General features: G+C 41.5%; 1 protein-coding gene across 4 annotated transcripts in view; it reads left to right on the forward strand.

The window, feature by feature from the left end:
• Nucleotides 1-935: 935 nt before the first annotated feature.
• Nucleotides 936-22094, forward strand: part of CNOT2 (CCR4-NOT transcription complex subunit 2) — a 114973-nt gene continuing 93814 nt past the window's right edge. Inside the window, exon 1 of one of the 4 annotated variants that reach the window (XM_088452524.1) lies at nucleotides 936-1016. The gene's annotated coding sequence lies outside the window, so the exon portion shown is untranslated. Of the gene's footprint in view, nucleotides 1022-1197; nucleotides 1540-22094 lie in introns of those variants that run through there. The other 3 variants (XM_088452525.1, XM_088452522.1, XM_088452523.1) reach the window with 3 other exon arrangements.

Consider the following 22094-nt stretch of genomic DNA (forward strand, 5'->3'; position numbering starts at 1 on the left):
GCATGTTGACATTTTATGAACATATCAACATGTTTTCTGTCTACATTATCACCGTCAACATAATATACCAAAACCGATCACAGGGTTCATCTCATGAATAGGGATATGCTCTTGAAGGATCATTGTGACACATTGGATCCTGAAGAGAAGCTGTAGATGAGAACTCAGGTCATTGCTGCTCGGGTTATAAAAAGTTGTTTCTTTAACTATGCTGGATAAAGATTTAGGAGTACTGGCACCACTATTACAGGGGATATTTTCATTTTTAATAAAAATATTCCGGCTATGTACAACGGGATCTCGCAGGGACAGCGGTTGCGGTAACTGCTGTCCCCGCAAGTTATATCCACGGCATTTAGGAGAAGTCTTTTACAGAAGTAAAAGACTTCCCCGGGGAAGCTGACACTGCGCATGTGCACAGCGTCAGCCTCAGGAACTGGCCGGGAACTGCGGGGGACAGATCGCAAGATCTCTCTCCTGACCCTGGAGCCCCCATAGGCTTACAGTAGTTTACACCATCTGAAGATGCTGTAAACTACAGTGGCTAAACTCTGAAAAGCTTTGCTTTTTGGAGTTTAGTACTGTACATAGGGGTCAGATCGTAGTCCCCATTGATAACAATAGGGACTGTGATCTTCAGCACTAATTAGCACTTTGCTGGAGGTTTCTGTGAAATATCGTGCATTGTGCTATTTATACATAGGAATAATACAGATACTAATGCTTTGCAAAATCTGCATATCACATTTAAAGCAAAAAAAATACTTTTCGGTGTCAGTGACTTTTAAAATGTATTTTGTTTCTGGTTTGAGACCTTCAGATTGTGCAATGTTACAAGAGCTTACATAGAACCATTTTATTTTGAAATACATCATGCATTATTGTATTTTGCCCACTGGGAAGGATTTTATCGTTGCACCCACTGCTTCCTAACTAGAAGTTTATTCAGGAGGGGAGGAATGAAAATGAATATTGGAACTGCAGACAACACAAGCAATTAAATATTTTAAGTTGTGGTAAGGTATGGAAATGTTATTTCACCAAATCGGTTTATACAGCAGCTCTAACTATATATATATATTGTTGGCTACAAAGGAGAATATTGATGACAGATGTATAATAAGTGACCACTGAGGTGATGCACTCCCACAGTAGCTGGTCCAACTACCTGAGAGATAAGGGACTAGGTTACACATGGGGTGCCGAACTGAGTGCGGCACATTACACCCAACGCGCCGGGACAGGCTTCCTCCCCCCGGCCTGGGATGTGAGTGAGGCCGCCAAAACAGCAGCTTCCTCCTCCTCCTCCCCCCGCCGCACTCATACAGGAGGGAGGGCGATCCCTGAGTACCGGAGAGAAGGCCGCCCCTCTAGCACCAGGCCTGAGCCGCCGCCGCCGCTTCCTGGTTACCAGCTGCCGTTGTCAGGGAGGGAGAGACAGGTCACGGCGGAGGGTCAAAGGGGAAAGGTCACCCACCCAGCATCCCCCGGGTTGGAAACACAGCCATCTTGGTTCTGCGAGACAAGAAAATTCATGCGGTAAGTGTTATTATTCGCATTAGCCGTCACCCCCGGCCCCCTCCCGGTGTGCCCAGTCCCGCTGCCCTACTGGGGAAAGTGTAGGCGAAGAGCAGGAGCCGGGCGGCCGGGGATAAAGGGACCCGGGGGAGAGAGGCCCGGACGGCCGCGGCAGCTTTTGTCTGACTCCGGCCGGAGGTGGGAGAGTGGGGATGCGGGAAGAGGCGGCTGTAATGCTCCGGCGGTCGCCTTGGAGATCCGGGGAATGTGTGGGGAGGGAAAGGCCGCGGTGCCGGAGGAGATAGGATGCCTGAAGGCGGCTACGGGTAGAGCAGTAGTAGAGACCGCAGGCTGAGGCCGGGCCTCCATAGCATAGACAGCCGGGGAGACACCTGGACGCTTAGTGATAGCTGTCAGTGGGGTCCCGTTAGGACAGGATGATCCCCCTCCTCAGCCCGCACTATATGGGGACAGCTAGGCCGCCCGTGTAAGTGTCACCACGGGCAGGGGGATAGCTCATCTTGCTGTGCAGCCATCTACAGGCTTACCTGTCACTGCCAGGCTGCCGGCTCCTCTGCTGTGACGCTGGGTGTACGGGGATGTCAGGGCACCACAACTACAGCTCCCCTCACTCCCTCATACTCTGCACATCTCCCAGTTCATAAACCTTCATCCAGAATCTTCTGAGGCTTTGACTTGTGTGTGGGGGGGTTTAAATATGTCTGTAATATGATGAGTGTGAGAGAGTTATTCCACCATCATTACATTGTTGTATAGTTCAGGCACTCACTGTGCTGACCAGTGATGCTACCTACACTCACTGACACACAAGAGAGGATAACGGGTACACGGGATGTGCCAACCTGTCAGATATAGGCAGGATAGAGGATAACTGGTACACTGGATGTGCCCACCTTTCAGATAGAGGATAACGGGTACATGGGATGTGTCCACCTGTCAGATATAGGCTGGATAGAGGCTATTGGTACACTGGATGTGCCCACCGATCAGATATAGACAGGAGAGAGGATAACTGGTACATAGGATGTAAAAAAAGGGCAGACTACATGAGCCAAGTGGTTCTTATCTGCCGTCAAATTCTATGTTTCTATGTGCACACATGTGAGATATAGGCAAGAGAGAGGATAACTGTACACTGGATGTACCCACTTGTCAGATATAGGCAGGAGAGAGGATAACTGGTACACATGATGTGCCCACCTGTCAGATATAGGCAAGAGAGAAGATAATGGTACACGGGATTTGCCCACCCATCAGATATAGACAGGAGAGAGGATATCTGGTACACGGGATGTGCCAACCTGTCAGATATAGGCAGGATAGAGGATAACTGGTACACTGGATGTGCCCACCTTTCAGATAGAGGATAACGGGTACACGGGATGTGCCCACCTGTCAGATATAGGCAGGATAGAGGCTAATGGTACACTGGATGTGCCCACCGATCAGATATAGACAGGAGAGAGGATAACTGGTACACAGGATGTAAAAAAAGGGCAGACTACATGAGCCAAGTGGTTCTTATCTGCCGTCAAATTCTATGTTTCTATGTGCACACATGTGAGATATAGGCAAGAGAGAGGATAACTGTACACTGGATGTACCCACTTGTCAGATATAGGCAGGAGAGAGGATAACTGGTACACGTGATGTGCCCACCTGTCAGATATAGGCAAGAGAGAAGATAATGGTACACAGGATTTGCCCACCCATCAGATATAGACAGGAGAGAGGATAACTGGTACACTGGATGTACCCAGCTGTCAGATATGGTCAGCAGAGTACACACTGAATGTGTCAAATGTAGGCGGGAGAGAGGATAATGGTACACTGGATGCGCCCACCTGTCAGATATAGGCAGGAGAGAGGAAAGCCGGTACACTGGATGTTCCCACCTGTCAGACATGGTTAGGAGAGAGGTTAACAGTACATTGGATGTTCCCACCTGTCAAGCCATGTTAGTGCCACCATCTAATATCTGCAATTAACAAGCATTCTTTAAACACTGTAGCTCATGCACAATAAAATGACATATCAAACTGGGCTGTACTAATCTGTATATACCGAGAGTAAAGAATATTCTTGTGGAATTATTAATTTTTTTTTTATTTAAGTATCTACAAAGAGAGGGATGAGGGGAATATGTAATAATTGTAGTTTACTTATTGATCCTTATATGTAAATAGGGGCAGTGGCTGGAATTTCATATAATTAAAGCAACTTCAGAATGTTTCTATTTTTAGTGAACAGTGTTGTTCAGATATTCAAGGGATGGCAAGGATGGTCATTTACATCCCTAACATTTTAATGTTTGGTGTCGGGGCAGAGAGGTCTTTTTAGCAATTTACATCAGTTAAGCTTAACCACAACAAGCATGAGCATCAACATCAGGAATTTGACGTGTGTTCTTCAAGCCTATTAAATGTGATTTAACTAGTCTGCTGGGTACAGACTAGCGGATAAATTCTGCTGATCTGATAAACGTTCTGATCCGACAAAGAGATTATCGGATTGATGTGCACCTGTACACACCGAGCAATTTCTAGCTCAGTGTCTACTTTCTTTAGATCTTTTCAACCAGGTCGGCAACGATATAGCGTATGCTGCACATCCGATCCCGACCTTCCGATCTCTCCATGGCAAGAGCGTTGAAGCCGTATATTGGCTAATGGTGCTTGGATACACACTATACAATTATCGTACCAATCAGCCAATTATCGGCTCGATTAATTGTATAGTATGGACCCGGCTTTAATAAATAACATTTGAAAATAGATCTGCACTAATTTGATTTGGCATCCTGCAGGGTTCAAGTGTGTGTTACAGCCCAGTCCAATATGCTCATGTAGTTTGTAAAGGCGGGTATCCACTACAAGATCTGAAAACGACTGCACGATTACGACATTGTAATCATTCAGTCGTTTGTCAGTAGTGTGATGAGCCTGCACTGAACGAGCAGTCGTTCAGTGCAGGGTCATCAGTCATCTGGAAACATGCTAAACTTGACGATATCGTCAGGTTGACCAGCATGTTGGAAAGATGATAGATGTCTAAACGACCAGCGGGCGCGCGCATCGCTGGTCATTTTAGACACTTTTGCAAATGATTAAACGATCGTTATCGTTCAATTGTTCAACTTAATTGTCTAGTGGATACCCCCCTTAAGAGTTTTGTCAATTGTCTCTACTCAGTCTTTTCACTAAAATAAATATTATCCCATAACAACCTATTAAGGCGACTAGGGAAAGATAGTACGATTACAACATCGAAATCCTACCGTTGTTCCCCATCCCCTGCAGTGCCTACGCTGAACGATTAGTCGTTCAGTGTAGGCACCCTCCAACATCCCCGAATATGGCCAATCTGTCATTATCGGCAGATTGACCGGCATGTTCGGGTGATGATTGATGTCGGAAACTACCAGCGGGAGTGTGCATCGCTGGTAGTTTACGACATTTTAGGGCACGATTCAAGCACGATTAATGAGCGATTGAACGATATCGTTATCGTTCAATCGCTCAGTAATATCGCTATATTGGTATTCATTTAGCCTTGCAAATTAAACCATGTAGATTTTCCATAGGATTTAACCTGGCTTCTTCATCACAGCCTCAGAACAGGTGTAAAGTTTTGGAAAAACTCTATTTTCAGGTAAAATAGCAGGACTTGGTTCAGATCCCCTAAGATACTCCCTAACCCCCACCATATCCCCATTGATTAATTAGGCACCTAGGAGTTTTTAATTATTTTCAATTGACTAATTAGGACACACGTAATTTTTGGGTTGATATTCTGAAAACTGCAGAATGATTGGTTAATAGATGTGGGACAGGTATACATGGGGTGCTGTATGGATGGGACAGGTGTGTTTTAGCTTTTAGGTGGTAGTTGCAGGTTTTTTTTAACACATTTTTAAATTGCCTTAAATTGACAAAAAAAAAATCTTACAGGCATTTTTATGCACCCAAAATTAATGTAGAGTATTTCATTTAAAAAAAATATAGAGAGCAAGCTGCTTTTTTTTTTTTTTTTTTTTTTTTTAGCAAAGTTATTTAAAATACGCAAAAATCAGCCATTTGACACTAAGAGCCCCAATTACTTTGCTTTTGGCCACTATTATACTTCTATACTGTTATCCAATAAAAGGTAGCTTTTTTTCTGGGCTACAGGCTGATTTCTCTATTTTCCCCCACACATAATGTGGCTAACATCATAGAAAATGACTTTGGGACCACTATTTACAATTGGATTGAGTGTTAAACGGGAGTGCGCATAGCCGCACTATATGAAATGACTGCGTATCATTGAAGCCGCCGTAAATATATATATTTTTTGTCACGGCTAATTGAATTCCACCCCTTGGAGTCTGATTTATATTTGATTGTGTTTTGGATCTAGTAATAATAGAAAATTCAGCTCCGATTAGTAACTGCAGATAAACAAGCTTGTCTTTGGTATATTCCGTCTGTATGTTGTAGAAAAATAAAGTAAACGTAAAAATGGGGATGGAGTGATAGACAACTTTTTTGTATAAGAACCTGCTATCCTCCATTTCCCGCCTGCCTCCAGTTCTTTTGTCTGTGGTGAAATTGGTAATGTTAAGTATATATTATGTCACTGAGCGCTCTGCCAGTCATTAGTACCATAAACCGTTGTGGTTTTCATGACGTTGGTGCTAGAGTAGGGATGACTTTGTTACTTGCTTAGTTACTGTATACACGTGGGGGGCCAAGCTGGATATTAATCCTGTCACCTGGATTTGGCATTATGATTTATTGTATGTGCTTGTGACAGGTATATGTAATAGAATTCTTACTAAGATACCACAAAGGTTTTGTCTGTGACAAATTAGTTTTTTTCACATTGTATTTTGAAACTCTTATGTAAATAGTCTGGGCATGGAATAGTGGAAAATGGTATAATTTCATGTTAAATTAACTTGTACTTCCTATTCTTTTTTGAAATGTAGAGTTGTAGAGTTGTAATAAAATGTATTTGAAGAAATGTACTGAAAGCAGTTGTAAAAACTGTTAGTCATGTCTACTTTGGAAATCACATTAAAGTATAAATGACCTACTGTTATCATTCTGGATTGTAAATGGTCCTCAGGGCCACATATTGTGTTTGATGCCATGGAGAGTTACTGGTAATGGGTTAGGTGGGTTTATTTTGTTAGTGGAAAATGACTTAAGCTGCATACACACGTAAAGATTTTCTGTCCAACCATCCAACTAGTTGATTGGTTGGAATGAAAATCTGGTAACGTATGGGAGTAACTGTTGATCAGCGATTTGCTCCTAAATGTCAGAAAACAGATGAAAATGGTCGTTAAGACAAGTTTGTTAAATGTTTGATCTAAACTACGTGTTCAAACAAAATTTTTTGTCCATGTTCCAGCGTTTGGGAGCAAATTGCTGATTGTCATTTCTTTCATACCTTACCAGATTTTCATTCCAACCAATCAACTAGTTGGATGGTTGGACAGAAAATCTTTACGTGTGTACCCAGCGGATTTGTAATAGAAGAAGTCATAGGGGGCGATTCAATTCAGTGGGAGTTGAATAGTATCGGGAGGGAACTCCCGGAGGTATTGAATTCACCGTGGTGTTTAGTCTAACTAATGATTTCCTCTCGCACTCTCCTGAGGGTGCAAGGAGAAATCTGACTTAAGTGGCGGCCACGAGGCTGCTTTCCGGTAAAAGTGCTTTAAGTCCTGTAGAGAGAGAGAGAGAGGCTCCAGTTTTTTATAGATCACATGTTCTCAAACCCGGTCCTCAGGACCCCAAACAGTGCATGTTTTCCAGGTCTCCTCACAGAATCACAAGTGAAATAATTACTCCATCTGTGGATTTTTTAAAATGTGTCAGTGAGTAATGAGTACACACCTGTGCACCTGCTGGGTGACCTGGAAAATGTGACCTGTGTGGGGTCCTGAGGACCGAGTTTGAGAACGTCTGGTATAGATCATGCATGGCCTATGTTCACAAGTTCTTTTTATAATTAAATAAAACGCTCGTTTTCAATCCTGTCTGATTGATTTGGGTATGCCGTCGGAAACATTGGTTTTTATTACCTATTCTTTGCTGTCAACAGTGCATGTTTTTTATATCAAAGTCTTATATAACCATTTGTATTTCTGTGTGGAGACCCACAAAACATGGTTAACTAGGCCTGAAGAAAGGATTGAGTGCAAGGCGTCTATTTACTAAATGTCAGCTTCTAAAACCCAGTGCTCCCACTCGTGTTTATGACTGAAATTTAAAAGGGAAGTGATCTATTAGCGAAACACGGCTTTATCGCCCTTTTGATTAAATACTGCAATTACCAAATCTGAAATATACCTTACTCAAAGTTTGGAAAGCACTGTTTATTTCTGTGTATTATTGCTGGACAAACTATCTTAACACTGGTAGAAAAACTGCAGAATCCAATAGCAATAAGCATATTTTACTTAGGTTCTTTATATCTGTATTTTGTATGACAGGCCTAAAAAATAGTTATCCCGTTGGAATCCATACTCAAGTTTCGCTGATGTTTCTCTTGCACCTGGCCATACTGTATCTTCCTATTATTAGAACCCAAAAGAAGTCACAAGTACAATGTCTTTGTTCCTGGTTTTCGGTGAAAACTTGGATGTACAGCTTCTTGCTGCAAACCACAAAGCATATATTTTGTTTACTCTAGGTGAGCTACATGACGCCATCTTAGAACTTGCATTTTCACACAGCCCCAACAGTTATTCTGTACTTCAAATTCTTACCACTCACCTTGCATACTTCCCAATGTAGTTTCTTCATGTGCAATATCATGATGTGAAATTGTAACATCAGCTTACTTGTAATGAATGCTGTCCTTGTTAAAATAACTGTTTAGTCCCAAACTCTGAGGAGGGAACATAAAAAAATACAGTCTAAGGGCACGATTCTATCCAACGCGAAGTGAATAGCACCGGGAATCAGCTCCCGGAGCTATTCAATTCATATGCACTGTTAAGCCCAACTCGGGGATGCGAGCAGAAATCCGACAAAAGTCCAGGCGCGATGCTGTTTTCTGCCCTTAGCGCCGGGAAAACAGCATCGTGTCGGGAAGTTTAGTCGGAGAATGCCCGTGGTGTGATAGCGAGCCTTCCCCGACCTAACATCGCGATGAATTGAATAGCTCCGGGAGCTCATTCCCAGCGCTATTCACTTCGCGTTTATTTAATCGTGCCCTAAGTATCATTTATATTGTGTCCATTTTTTTTTTTTTATTATTTTTTTTCCTTTACAAGCACATATATTCTGGTTTCAGTTTTATATTACAAACCATCTTCTGTGACAGAGGATAAATAATATTTAATTATACCCCTTTCAGACATAAACCCTGGCTCGGACCCTGGACACAGGTTGATGCCGGGATTTCAGTACTGACCCCCTTTAAACCTGGGAGATAGACCTGGGTTATTCTCATGTCATCACTCTCCATCCAGATTTTCTGGCTAGCAGTGGATGCTTGAAGATGTCATCTCCAAGCACTACTGTGCCCGCCAAATAAGTCCATTTATGCATGACTCGGGTCATGCCTTCCAGACATAAGCCCAGGGCACTGACACTGTCACGGTCCTGGGACTGTCAACCTGGTTCAGACCCTTTCAGACATAAGCAGGACCCGGGTGGACTTGCTGTGCCCTGGCAAATTCCTGGGTTTCTGCTTGTGTCTGAATGCGGTAATAATAGCTACATTTACAAGCTACAAACACATCTACTTTAGAAATGGACATAATAAAAATGACTGAGGCAAATTTATGATTAATGGCCAACACTCATGTAAAGAAATCTAACAATATTATTAATTATAAACACCAATTGCACGTATGCAATCACTTAACAAACAAACATGGATGGGGTACTTATTTCAGCAAATTTAATGACACTTATCATGAAGACATAATGGGCCAGATTTAGGTAGTCGCAGTAAACTGCTTGACTTAACATGTATACCATGCAGTAATTTCTCTTACCGCAAGTATACGTGCTCACGCTAATCATGGAATTCAATTGCAACAGGCTTACCCCACAGATCGCACAGTCATTTCCTATGATGCTAGCCGCGTTAAGTATGGGGATATTAGCTTGTACCTCAAAAAAAGTGCAAAGTACCTTTGGATAACAGTATATATGTATATTAGTGGCCTAAAGCAAAGTATCTGGGGCTCTTCAAAGATGTCAAATGACTGATTTTTGTATTTTTTAATAACTCAAAAAATGATAGGATGGAAGTGTTTTATCAGCAAATTAAATGCTCTAGATACATTGGGTGCATAAAAATGTCTGCAAGTTAATTTTTTGGTGATTTGTAAGCCACTTTTAAAAAATTGTTAAACACCAGTAACTCCCAGCTGCAAGCTTAAAAACACCTGTCCCATCAATACATCACCCACATATACCGGGCTAACCTCTTTTAACCCATTATTTAGCATTTTGGAGAATCACTGTAAAAATGATGTCATTATTAGCCAAGGGCTCGATTCAATTGCCCGCGATGTAAATAGCGCCGGGAGATAGCTCCTGGAGCTATTAAATTCTGCGACTAAACACCATGTTTAAGGCGTGAGAACGGGCATTCCCCGACCTAACTTCTCGGCACGATGCTGTTTTCCAGGCGTGATGGGCAGAAAACAGCCTCGTGCCGGGACATTTGTCGGATTTCTGCTCACATCCCCGGAGGGGTGCGAGAAGAAATCCTTAGTCTGGCTTAGCAACGCGGTGTATTGAATAGCTCCGAGAGCTGATTCCCGGCGCTGTTCACTTCACACAGAATAGAATCGAGCCCAAATTATGCTAATTAAACTAACTTCAAAATGTCTAATAATTAGGGGAGTGTCCTAAGGGTCCTGAATCCAGTACTGTAATTCTTTCCCTAATATAGAGATTTCTTCAAACTTTTCACTTGCTCATGGGCTTTGAACAAAAAGACGCGTTATCTCCTATGAATCGGTAATGCAAATTAACGCGCATGGCTAATTGAATAGTGAAAAAATTCTGCTTGCAGAATTATTTCAACCCATGCAGGCTAGTACTTGGTAGACTTGGAAGCTGCAATAGCAGCTTCTGTTGAGGTAAGTTTCTACGGTTCGGGAATGATTTTCGTCCATTTTTCCTTCTTTCCCTCCAGAGTTGGTGATAACTTAAAGTACATGGGCTCGATTCTATTCTGCGCGAAATAAATAGTGCCGGGAACCAGCTCCCGGAGCTATTCAATACACCGCGCAGCTAACCCCGACTAAGGATTCCGTCTCTCACCCCTCCGGGGATGCGAGCAGAAATCTGACAAAAGTCCCGGCGCGAGGCTGTTTTCTGCCCTTCACGCTTGGAAAACAGCATCGCACCGGGAAGTTAGGTAGAGGAATGCCCATTCTCGCGCCTTAAACAGGGTGTTTAGTCACAAGAACGGGCATTCTCTGACTAAACACAGCGCAGAATTGAATAGCTCTGGGAGCTATCTCCCGGCGTTATTTACATCGCGGGCAATTGAATCGAGCCCCAAACTTTAATGTAAACATGTCAGGATAAAGTAAAGTACTTCTGGTGCACCTCTCCTTATGAAAAATAATTTATTTAAAGGGCTTTAAATAGTAAAATATGGGAAATAAAGACGCTTTGTTTTTCATTTAATTTGTCCGGAATAGCAGAGAAATTGGCTTAATGATGTGGGCCATGTTTGTTGATATGCTGTATGCTGTGCTGCTGGATAAGGTTCTTTTTTTTAGCTTGCATATGTGAGTTTAAAGTGTATTTGAATAGTTTCATATACACACTTAAAAAACACAATAAAGACCTTAAATACACCCCAAACTTTACTAAACACTTTTATTTGCTGAAATACACATGCTGGTTATGATTTTTCAGTCATTAAGAAAAAGTTGTAAAATTCAACCCAGTGATAGCTGATAACAGCCTCCCATAGTATGCTTATAGCTGCTTACAGCCTCCTACACTGTCCTCATTGGCACTTGTTATTCTATTTTACACTTTGAGGGTGGGGGGGGGGGGTGATTGCCTCACTCTTTCATGCGCTTGATCTAGCACACAGCAGAGTTAATGCATGATGCTTGTGACTTGATTTTTATCATTGAAGTGTGCAGGCTGTTGTGATTGGCAGAAATATCAATTATTATTTTAATTATATACATTCTACTGTGTTTGTGTGTATAATAAATATATATACACTACACAAAATAACGGCACTCGCATAACCATAGTTTCAATATGCCCAGGTTTCCTGAACCAGGTGTGGTGTGAAACACCCACATACAATGTCCATAGAAGACAGTAACGGCACTCCGGGTCTTGTAAATACAATAGGTACTATGGGCCAAATGTAATAGGGTAAGAGTTTAGAAAATGTGTAGCAGTAAAACTTGTCCAATGTAATAGAGTCCGAGAACAGGCAAACTCGCATGTTTTTAGACTCAAACAACTCTCACGATTTAAATTCTCATCCAGATAGTTTCCCATTTTGAAGATAAAACTCGACCAAACTGAGAGTTTACTGCTAAACTCTCACATTTTCTAATCTCTCACCCTATTACATTTATCCCTATATTTCAAATCATATTCACAGATGCACTAAGTCTACGTTTCGGAGCTCGGCGACACCTTTGTCAAGACAAAAGCCAATAATAAAAAAATTATATATATATATATATTTTTTTTTTATTGTTAACATGCAACTTTACACGGCTAATTGAATTGAGCCAGTGGTGTGCCTGAGCCCCTACACTTACCAATTTGTTTTTACCATGTGGTGATAAAAGTTTACCTTGTGTAGTTTTTTATTTATTTTTTTAAATAGTAATATTTTTGCAGTTGCAGGTCTAACTTGTGAGACAATTTTTTACTTGCATGAAAAGAAAGTTCCTTTCTTTAGAATTATTTAATTCTTCCAATATTAAGTGAATTAATAGTTTAAAAGGCATAATTGCGCTCTCTCTGTATTGAATGGGTGTGCTAATAATGCATATTTTTTTTCTAGTGTTAATAGTAAAGTCTAAAATTTTTAAATAGGATACTTACTAATTCCATGGGGTGGAAGTAAATAGTTTTTCTGCATAAAACGGCTAAACCCATCTAAAGTCCTGGTTAGGGCGCCCAAACCACAGACTTATCACACATTTCTGCTCACCACCTCAGTAGGCGGTGAGCAGAAATGCTGGTGCCGGCGGCTTTCGTGCCCAAACGAAGCGGCAATTTGATTGCTCCGTCGGGCACCCATCAGTGACAGCAATCGGCGCAAACAATTGAATTCCCCCTTAAAATGCATGTAAATATGTCTGACTCTAGAAACCATAGACATTTTTACTTGTGTGACTTTCAGCATGTAAAATGTTTAGGAATTTGAGGCATCAAGTTGATTTATTCCATTGGTGAAGTCTTGCTAGGTATTTAAAGGTGTTAAGATCTGTTATCAGGAATGCTTGTGACTTGGGGTTTGCTGGATCAAATAGTTACTTTGTAGATCTCAACCCCATGCCAAAAATATGCTGAAAACATGTAAAAATGACCCATGTCTTCCTTACGCTACCTTTGGCATTCCCCTCCCACTTTATTGTTGGGCAGAGCTCCTCATGGTTACTGCTGTAGGAGGAAACACTTGGCGGTCATGTTTATGTATATGAGAAATTCATTAACTGCAGCAACGTATAACTTTTTTTTTTTTTTTTTACTCTCACTCGTTTTCAGAACTTTATGGGGAGCAATTTATTTTTGGGCACCTTTAGCTACCTTGACTGAAGCTTTTCAATTGTTTGCAAATTCAGCTCAATGCTGGTCATGACAGCCATGTTCTTGAACCCAAAATGCACGTAGTTAGCTGCATATAGCTTACTATTGTGCAAAGTGCCAGTTAAGACGCTCGACTTTGGGCGGATTTCGGCTTGCACCTCACGATGGTGCAAGCAAATATTTGCGATAAGTGAGTGGTGCCCAAAACTACTGAGTAGCTCCCGGGCACTTTAGATGGGAGCTACAGACATGAGAAACAATTAAATTCCCCCCATATGAATATTTTATTGAGCTGTATTTAGTTTTAGTGCTTACAGCTGTGTGTTAACAGCTCTGTTAATATTGGTGAACTTTTATCTCTGACAAAGATTGTCCAATTGTGATATGAAAATCTGCATACATTTTTTCTTTTTTTGTCTCCTAAAATAAACTACTTTTAATTTAAATGCTTCAAGGCTGGATGCTATAAAATAAATATGCAGGCTAGATGAAGAAAAGGGAGTTGGCTGCGTCTATCCTAGGGTTGTATTTTAGAAAAATTGTTTGTATTTCATTAAATAAGATTACACAAAGGTAGAAAGTACCCACATATATTTTTACTTACAAATGGAACCATGTTTTGTAATGTATGTAAATTAAAATATGCCGAATTCAACAAGATATCTCCCGTTGGAAAAACTAGGGGCCGTATTCAATTAGCCGTGATAAGCCGTTTTCTGCTAAATGTTTCCGCCAATGAAGTCATTTTGCTGGGGGAGAACTTATCCCCGTATTCAATTCCAAAGATTTTTCGCCGGTGTGAAATGTCTGCGCCTTGTAACCAGCGGAAAAGATTCACCTCTGAATGCAGGCGGAAAAAAGTGCAGGGTTTGGGGTGCAAAGTTGCGGGAACACCCATGCAGCCTTGGCACAGTCCCCCAAAGGTAAACTGCATCAAAAAAAAGTTTAAAAAAACCTCAGATCACCCCAAAAAAGTACTTTAGTTTTGGGGGTGAAAAAGTTCAAAGTTGGGGGACAAACTTAAAAACTAGCGAAATAGACTCTAGGGGGTCCCCCAAGTATGCCCCAGTTGTTTTTTGGATTGCAGGTGTTTGCTGAAGGTGCGTTTTTTAAAAACTTCACTTTAGCGATTTTTAGCCATGCTTGCACCCATTTTCATGTACCCCAAATTTGCTGGGACTACTTATTTTTTGCAAAAAACCCCCCTGCTAAATGCTATTCTTCACCACTTGTGCAAAGACGCTAAATAGCAGCTATTGAGAGCATTTAAGCACAACAAATACCTTCAGCTGGGCTATGCCGGGGGTATCCATAGTGATTCCCCATGTCAGTGCATCTTTTGGGGGGGGTGTCAGGCTGATTTTCCCAAATCTGACAGCACCTTTTGCCTGTTTTGAGTTTCGCCGGGACGCGTTTTCGCTTCCTTTTGGAATTGAATAGGGTGAAAAGCGGCCGCCCGCACGAAAAGTGTTTTCTCCAAAAACACGCAATGTAGGCGAAAAGTCCGGCAGGTGAAACTTAGCAGACTTTTTGCCGGCAATTGAATACGGGCCTAGATTTGAAAGCATATTTCAGTGGTATGATACAGAAGATAAATTCATTTATTGCAGTGTTTTCATTTGTTTATGAAGATATAATACATTATAAAGTTTTTTTTTTTTTTTTTTTTTCCTTTTCCAGTGTAGTGGTTTTTTTTTCTCACCCTTTTTTTCCATTTTACACTGCCATGAATAGCTACCAGACTTTTTTGTTATACTCTGTGATGTTGTGCTGGATCGGATTACACATACCATAAGTGGTCATTTCAGTTAAGGGTCTATTTAAAAAGGGGGTATTGCAGCAAATAGCAGAAATATCTGCTTCATTCCCCCTGTTATTGCAAAAGCAGACCCCATTGCATTCTGTTTACCAAGCTCTGAATACCTTCACTTTTTAGAGCTTGGCCCTTTAGCTAATGCCAGATAGCATTAGCCCACTGTACAGATGTGTCCACATACATCTAGCCCCCTTGCACATTATACAGCCCTTCTAGTCGCGCTATGACGTGGCGTGACTCTAGCATGGGCGTCTTTTCTTGCAACTTTTTACCTTCAAGTGCGGCCTGTTTGCACAACGGTGTGAATAGAATGCACAAGCAGCTTCTGCTGATTAAAATATGCGCCTATATTCTGTGTGTGACTACAGTTATGTCTGCATGCGAAATGCTACGTTACAGTCTCACAGCCACTTACACTGTAACGTAATGTTTCGCATGCACATAACCTGCAGTTGCACACAGAACATAAGCATGCTGCATATCATTTTAATAAGCAAAATCTGCTTGTGCGTTCTATTCGCACAGCTGTGCGAATAAGACGCAGTAGAAGGTAAAAAGTTGCACAAAAAGACGCTCGGCACTACCAAGTCACACGGCACTCACGTTATGTGTAGCGCGACTTGTAGCGCAGGGAGGATAGATGTATGTGGACACATCTGTAGGTTATGCATTACATTTACACATCTTTTTTTTTTTTGCAGGGAGGGATACGCATTCAAAATCGATGAAAAGGAATGCTAACTTTTTGGGCTTTAACATAAAATTTGATAAATCTACCCATTAGACTTGACAGTTAAATGTATAATGTACAGTGACAGAGCTCATTTGATATAGCATATGTCCCTCCTTTCCGGGTTCTACCAGACTGTCCCGACATTCATGATTATCAGTTGCTCTTGTCTGTGCAGCAAGGGATGGGTGTTTTGTTCAGTTCCAAAAAGTCTACTGTTGTGAGCAATAATGTTCACTGAACATAGAACTATGGTGGGTGAAAGAATTACTTTAAAAGATGAGCAGATCATTTTTTTTTTATAATGGTCACCTGCTTAGAAGCTATGTCATAAGGTGGCCCCTGCATGTATGCTACGTTCAGCAAATGCAGTTTGTAAACTGGCAGTCTTTTTACTATTTTAATCCTTTAAAGGCGAGGTGGTTTATTTTCTTTAACCAGGCCCATTCTAATGATTTTGCATAGCATATGTTTGCAGGAATCACTTTTTACATGCTCTCCAAACAGAATTTATTAGAAGTACAGCTTTGACCATTAATTTGAATTGTACTCTTTTAATTCTCCCGAGCACATGACAAGAAACGTCATTTTAATCAAATTTTTAAGGAGTTTAGTATAGAAGTTTTTCTTCTTCTTTCAAAATCATACTATGGGAGGGCTATTCAAATCTTTTATTGGGCACCTTAACTAATGGATGTACAGTGGAGCAATTTTCTCTCTGTGCGGGCGCCCGTCAGCACCGGGTTTAGCCGCGCAGATTGCCTAAACCGTCTAAAATACTGCTTTGATGCCCAAGCTCCCAAAGTGCTAACTTCTCGCACAGTTCTGCTCGTCACCTCAGGAGGCTGCCAGCAGAACTTTGTTTACCTGCGGCTATACGCGAGCAACGGAGCAACAATTTAATTGCTCTAATCCCCCCCCCCTCCCAATGTATGTATTGTAGATACTATATTTAATCATGGACAGCATAAAATATATATTGTACATGGTTAGTCCTGTTTATATCCACATGCTTGTTTGGTGTCTTATGGGTTTAGTTATCTAGTAGAACTTTATAAAAATCACAGATTTTCAGCAATTTTGAATGCATTATTTAAAATGACTGGTTAATTAAAGGCAAAGTCTGCAATTTTGCTTAATCGCTATTTTAAAAACAAACCATATAGGGTTATCGACTATGAACACTGATGAGGAATCTTCCATCTTGATACTGACTAATGAGCGACCATTTTGAATGATTAAACTTTTATATTTTCTTTTAACCAGGGGAGACATTTATGATGCATCTGAGTCCTCAGTATATTTTCCCTATTTTCTTACTAACATCCACTGCAAACTGATATGTTAGACACTATTGCCAAAATTTGTTGTAATGCCATGGTGGAGTTTATAATATAATTGATGTTCCATAGTTATAAGATTAGCATAATTATGTAAAGTGCTTACATCTGCTGAAACCCATGGCAGAACAGATATTTTTCTTGTTGTACAAGCCACATCTGTTTGCTCACTATCTATTAGAGCATGCGTGTGCTAGTGATGTCCACCGACAGGATTGTTATAGAGTAACTACCACCTGCACAATGTGTAGATGGTCAAGTGTTTGCTTTAGCTTTCATTTGTCTGGTAATGCTCCAGTTATAAATGTGGCACTTGGTGTTCTGTGTGTACTGACACACTGACATATATGATAATTATATCTAGCTCTGCTTTGGCAAGGCAGCTCACCAAAGTATTGAATAAATATGGCATTGTGTGACTGAACTCCTGAATGTTTCAGCCTATACAGTATAACAAGTATCTTTTGATATATTTTTCCTCCTAATTTACCACCGGATACATTTACCCTCTTCCTGTGCAAAGTTCTAAGTTATGTTAATTGGGACCAGCGGTTTCAGGTTGCAGTTTTATGGACAACCTTGTGGAGGTTTCTGGGGCCTCAGCAACTGAGAGAGCCAATTTCTGTGCAATAGTGCATTTGATTTTACGTATTGTACTAATTTTCCCAGCACACGTGAAGCCTCAACAGTTTGTTTAAAATTTTAGTACAGCAATGCTGGATCTTCTAAAATCTATGTGCACAAATACTTGCTTATGATGAACTGATTGATATTTATGAAGCCCATTAGAATGAACTGAGCATGGATAACTAATTACAATTATAGCCCGTATTCAATTTGAGCCGAGTTAACTTAACGCGGCCCGGACTTAACGCCAACTTCGCCTGTTTTGTAGGCGTTAAAGTATCGTGCGCGTGCACGCTTTACCCCGTATTCAATGTGAAAGTACGCGTAAATTGCACCCGGCGATACTGTAACAAGCGGAAAGTACTGTCATTTTTGGGGAAATCAGCCTGTCACCCCCCAAATGATGCTCTGGCATGGGGGTTCACTATGGTACCCCCCCCGATTTGGCTTGCTGAAGGTATTTGGTGTTTTTAAACGGGCTCAATAGCTGCTAAATATCGTTTTTCTATACCTGATGCAGAATAGTATTTAGGAGTAATTTTTCCAGAAAATAACTTTTCCCAGCAAATTTGGGGTACTTGAAAATGGGGGTCAGCATATTTAAAAGTTGCTAAAGTGAAGTTGAAGAATCATGAAAAAATCCACGTGTCGCAAGCACCTGCAATCAAAAAAACAGTTGGGGCATACTTGGGGACCCCCCCAGAGTCAAGTTCGCTAGTTTTTAAGTTTGTACCCCAACATTTTTTTTTCACCCCCTTTTTCAAAGTACATTTTTGGGGTGTCCTTAAGTTGTTTTTTTTTTTATACAGATTACCTTTTGGGGGGCTGTCTGAAGGCTGCAGGGGGGTTTCCGAAACGTTGTACCCCAAAACCCCAATTCTGCCCTTTTTTCCTCCTGTCATTCATAGGCGATACTTTACCGCCTATTACATTGCATTGACTTTCCGCCTAGGCGGAAAGTCTTTCAAATATGAATACAGAGGAAAACCAAAACACGGGATAATTACGTCATCAGCGGTAACTTAACACGGAACCGGACTTAAAGCTTCAAATTGAATACGGGCCTAAAGCTTTATGTGCAGGTCATTTTGACTTTTTATAACACTATGGAGTTATTCAGTTGATCACACCGTATCCCAGAACTAGTGGATTGCTACTTGCACTCTCCTGATGGAGTAGAAATCCACGCTCATTAGTGCCTCAGGGCAGTCAGTCAATAGCTCCGGACACTAGGGTGTGTAGTGTTCCTTCTAGCTCCGGCGGGAGGCATGCGCCCGGCGTCTATTCTCCGGCGGTGACCGGGTCACCACATGTTTCTCCACCCGCGGGACACTGCGTCCCGCGGGTGAGAACGGCTCCCGCAGGCTGTGAGGGCAGGGCGCTTTTTGCCCTCCTCCAGAAGGAGGGCAGGGCGCCGCGCCCCGCTAAAACAGCCTAGCGGGAACGCTAGGTGTGGTATAAAAGCTCGACAGGTAAAGTTAGACACCAAAAGGTCAAAACACAAATGACCGACACATTTTTTTTTTTTTTTTGTAATTTAACACTAACCCACCCCTTGGTGTTTAACCCTCCTAGTGCCTAAACCTACTCTAACCCTCCCCCTAATACCTAATCCTAACCGTTGCTTCCGGCGGCCTTACCCTAACTGTCTCCTCCGGCAGCCTAGCCCTTCCCCAAGTGCCTAACCCTCAACCTAACCGCTAACACTAAAAAAGAAACCCTAAAAACGTGTCATCCATTTTTGTGTCGCTCTTTTATACTTGTCGGCCACACAAATAAACAAGTGTCGCATATCAAATTAATCAGTGCAATCTCTTCGTGCGTCTTATGCCAGGCACACAGTAGACTATATGTTGCCCGATCCGTCGGATCAGAGCGACATATCGGGTACATCATCTAGTGTGTACCCGATATGTCACAGACTATGCGCATTCCCGAATGCAGCATGACCCCCGCCGTCTGTTCCGTCGCTGTTGGCATCAGCGACCAACGAGGTCGGTACACACTAGACATCGTCGATCCCCTGGTTGAACTACATTGTTATTACCACCAACCAAGCTCTGATCAAAAGAAATTCTATTTCATATAAATAGCCTATTATGGCTTGGTATGTATATGTTTGTTTTAAATATGATTACTGTTTTAAATATGATTATTGTATAAAAATGTAATTGTGCATTTGTAAGACACCCATCTTTCATTTTACTTTTAAAGCTATACCTCTAATGAAGTCCTATGGACGAAACGCGTAGGGTAATTTTATATGGAACCGCCATATTGGTCTGCCAAGACCCTTTACCCCAATAATAGGGCTAGACAAAGGATTAGTGTTGACAATATACCACCAATGTTCTATTATTAATTGAAGTAAGCTTTTTATGTATATGTCATTGTCTTTTACGTTTTAAGCAAAATAAATTTGCAATAATTTACACTAAAAGCTGTTGTACTACTCTCTGGGTGCTTCTGGTGCAAGGGTCTCATTATAGGACCTGACTGTCTAAAGACCTACTGTCAGGGACCTGTACCCAGTATCACTGATGTGGGGGGATGCACCTCTGCTATAGACAGAGAGCCGTAATACAAATACCTTACTTACCAAACTGCCACCACCATATTAAACGATTTAAAGAGGCCACCGGTCCTCTATTACCTCAATAATTGCACAGGCTCGGCAACAAGATTTCCATGCAGTTAATCTTTTGCTTCCTGCTTCTAGCAATTATCACAGTTATCGCATAACCTTTCCACAATTGCGCAGACACAGCGTCTCAGACGACCACACGGTTCACTGAGACCAACCCTCTGCTTCCCGTACTTAACAATAGGGGTAGCGTCACCCTGGCGGACCTCTAATCTCTTCAAAGACTAGGTTTCGGAGCATATATGAAATAAACTAATAAAGAACACTTTATTTACAGAAAAAGGAGTACAATGCTTAAAAATAATGTTACAGAGAAAAGAGTGGTTACAAAGTTACATACAGGTATAGCAATATTAAATAAAAATGGTAGAGGTAGAAACTTAAAGAAAATATGCAGCGTTATGCCCAGAAGGAATGCACGGAATGCAGGTTAAACTTCAATGTGAAATTGATCCCCCAGTTTGAACAAAGAACACAGGACTTCAATCCCTTTTATCAGAAGAGCATCACACCTAGGGTGATGTCATACCCGTCCGCTCTGACTTGTGGATTAGATAATTGGAGGACAGGAACCTCCCAGCTAAGTTTAAATCCCTGTAGAACAGAATAAGCCTAATAACTCCCACTGCGGATGTATTGCCTACAATATGGGGGTGTTCATCGTACTGGTCCTTATTTTATCTATTATCAAAGTGTAGCTATGATGTGGTTGTCATAGTGCATTCTTGAGATATCTCATATCTTCAAAACTGTATGTCTCAGTGATCTGGGAATCGCACACAACCTGGATCTGGAGTCCCGTTATATGTATATAATCTTCCAAGTTTCCAGTTATCACTGATACATCAATTTTATCTCATAAACCATCCAAATATGACTACGTTTGATCTGGCCATCTCTCAACACACCTGAATGTCAGCCTGGTTACTATTTGTTTTACCCCCTATGGTGCTGACTGTCTATAGATGCAAACACAAAGGGCTGAGCACTACACATAGGGCAATTTTACCATAATTGAGTGGATACACAGACGGGCTCTGAGCTAGACGAATCTGTTTAGTATTTCCTTCCTTAATTAACAGGCTAGTGGGAACTTGCCCAGGTAATGAAATTAACAGGGACAGGTCAAGACTCTAACCAACAGGCTTCCTGCCTTGTACACTTCCAAGAATAATTATCATGCGAGTCATATGACAATTAAGCTGTGGCTCCGAAATGTGAAAATAGGCCCTTTCAGGAACATACAGCGCAAGGTTCCATTTGCATGTCAAATGGTTAGCTTTCCATCTTTCCTGCCTTTCCTTAACCTGTAACCAGACTCAAAGGATACATGACCTAATAAGGACAGTCCGATCTTCTCACATTTAGAAAACCAGTTATTCTATGGCTTTTAATTACCAATCTGTTATGACGTGAAAACTATAATTCGCACTATGTGCCATATCGCTATATTCATCACAGTATGAGGTCTGGAAGCCGGCAGATCTAATCCCGACCGCCGGCTTCCCGACTGCTTTATCCTGGCGAGGGTTAAATGACAGGCGTCTGAATATCTAGATGCCTGTCATTTTACCGACGCCGGGAGACCGGCGCCCGGCATCACGATCGAAGGCAGCCGCAGGGGAGGTGAGGGTTA

This window comes from Taudactylus pleione, unplaced genomic scaffold (genome assembly GCF_031769625.1).
Source record: "Taudactylus pleione unplaced genomic scaffold, aTauple2 ptg000038l, whole genome shotgun sequence".
NCBI lineage: Eukaryota > Metazoa > Chordata > Amphibia > Anura > Myobatrachidae > Taudactylus > Taudactylus pleione.